At 29.6% G+C, this 2,413-nt stretch overlaps 1 long non-coding RNA gene across 1 annotated transcript; it reads right to left on the reverse strand.

The window, feature by feature from the left end:
* Positions 1–270: 270 nt before the first annotated feature.
* On the reverse strand, positions 271–1,882 carry LOC114180343. Its single transcript, XR_003603674.1, has 3 exons — positions 1,097–1,882; positions 911–984; positions 271–480 (listed from the first exon to the last, which is right to left on the reverse strand). It is a non-coding gene; the product is annotated as an uncharacterized LOC114180343 (long non-coding RNA).
* Positions 1,883–2,413: the final 531 nt, after the last annotated feature.

Below are 2,413 nucleotides of genomic sequence, written 5' to 3' on the forward strand. Positions count from 1 at the left end.
TTTTTTTTTTTATATTTTATCATATTTTGACAGTTAAAAACTGACACAAAATATATCAGATTTTGACGATTAAAAACTGCCACAAAATATATATCACATTTTTTACAGTTAAAAACCGCTACAAAATATATCACATTTTGACGGTTAAAAACCACCACAAATTAGATAATATAAATTAGGTACATTTAAGCTCATCTTTCAAGCATAAGTATAAAGTGTGAATAAAGAACTTGATACAAGCTAATGAAATGAAATGATAACTTTCTTTGCTATATATGTCTATAAACAGTAGATAATGTTTAATCAACATAAAAAAAAGGCCACATGCATTTAAATTTGAAGTATTTTCCTATTCACATACTGTTGGTTCATCGATTTCGCATCTCTACAAAAGCATATATACTGCGATATTTATGAAGTTCTCTGTAAAGGTATTCATCAGTGGCCTCAAGACAAGCAATCCTTTCCTTAAGACATCATCTGCATAAATAAATTGCTTTCGGTTTTCGTTACAAATGATGATAGTATATTATCATACAGAGCTAATACGTATGGTATGAATACTATATGATATATAATATAACCAATAGATATATAGTATATCGGTGACAAGTAGAGAGACACTATTGTAAAACAAATTTACACTTCAATCAATAACCCTAAAATCTTCATCTAAGTGAAATAATTCCAAATACAACCTCTTTGGCTATGTAAATCACCATGCAACTTTCACTTTTCAATAAGAATGAAACAATCTATTACTTTGTTTTTCCATTATATTTTTTCTTACCTTTCCTCCTTAATCCTTTTCTAAGCTTGACGAGATTTTATAAATTATGGATATAGGAAAATTAACCATCACCAATTAGAATTCTCATTCAATATTTTACTGTATATATATAAGATTTACCTGCACTTGTAATTGTAGTGACTTCAAATATTCAATTGTTTCATCTAACATTGAAGCTTTGAAGCTTTGTCAGACTATCAAATTCAGAAAACAAATAAAATTGAAAGAGCTATTAGAAGGCAAGTAAAACAAAAATAATGTCATGCAAAAAAAACAGGAAAAATAAGTACTGGGAAAAATAAGTACCAAATTGAGCTTTGCTGAAAGGTATTCTTCACCCATATCCTCATCTGAAGAGTCATTGGTGGTAGAAACAGAGTGGAGCTTGTGCATTTGTTCAAATGTAATTGTGAAAATGGCATAAAATACATATTAAATACTAAACAAAGAGTGTGTATTTTTTCGTAATACTCTAAACCAAGAGTGTATAAATCTAAGAATTCCCCTATCATATGTCCTGTTGCTCCCACCACATTGATAAAAACACTAATTGATAAGAATTTGTTGTAAAACTATATAACCTATCATGAATCAAAAACAAAGTAAACAATATAATTCAACTAGTATATCTACAACTGGAATATTCAACTCCTCACAGATAACCTTCTGAATCTTTAGATCCTTATCGTCAACAATATAATGCCACCTTGCATAGCCATGCCTTAACAGAAAATAATCAAGTTAATAGAAGTTACACCATTGCAGCACAACAAAATATCTTTTCCCAAACCAAATTCTTGTCTTACAAATCGTCAAATGAAATGGAAATACCAATACAAATTTATGGTATTCAAGCCTGAAAAACTCTTTCATGGTTTAATAACATGGAACTTGGAACATCTTTCCCAGTAAATTGTTTAAACTCGGAGAGAGACAAAGGCAGGGAAAATTATCTGTTAGAACTTTCTTTAACACGGCTTGCAGCAGCACTAAATCATGAACCTCCTTCCATATCTTTCTACCTTTCAAACGTGGATGGAGTGGTAAGATATCATCTGAAAAAAGTTATGTTCCAGGATTTTCTAATGTAAACTTCACCTGTCATTCCACATTCAAAGATAAAGAACACTTTCATCACCTACAGGTAATACTAACTTCCAAAACATAAACTCATTTTTAAACTGACACGAGATATCATATAAATAATGCCCGAATAGTATCTAAACACAAGCAATACATATACACTATTTTTACCATGATCTGCCACTATTTTAGAATTCATATGGGTTCAAGATCAGTAGCACTAAAAACAATCATAACATTAAATTATGAAAAAAGTAAATGGAAAATGTCAGATTAATACTCCTCGATTTCTTCATAACTCTTGTGTTTCATCCTAGAAGCAAACTCTTTCCAATCAAAATCACTAAAACCAAACATGTAATTGATTCGCCAAATCAGATTAACAACAAATATTTGTATGTAATAAGAACTTATTTTAAAAACATCTCTTAAGGTTGATATAACCTCAAAACATGTGGCCTTAGTAATATAATCATCTTTGTTATAAGTTTTATCCTGCAACACAAAGTAAAATTTGATAAGAGAATAGATCATTTCACA

This window comes from Vigna unguiculata, chromosome 4 (genome assembly GCF_004118075.2).
Source record: "Vigna unguiculata cultivar IT97K-499-35 chromosome 4, ASM411807v1, whole genome shotgun sequence".
NCBI classification, from domain to species: Eukaryota; Viridiplantae; Streptophyta; class Magnoliopsida; order Fabales; family Fabaceae; genus Vigna; species Vigna unguiculata.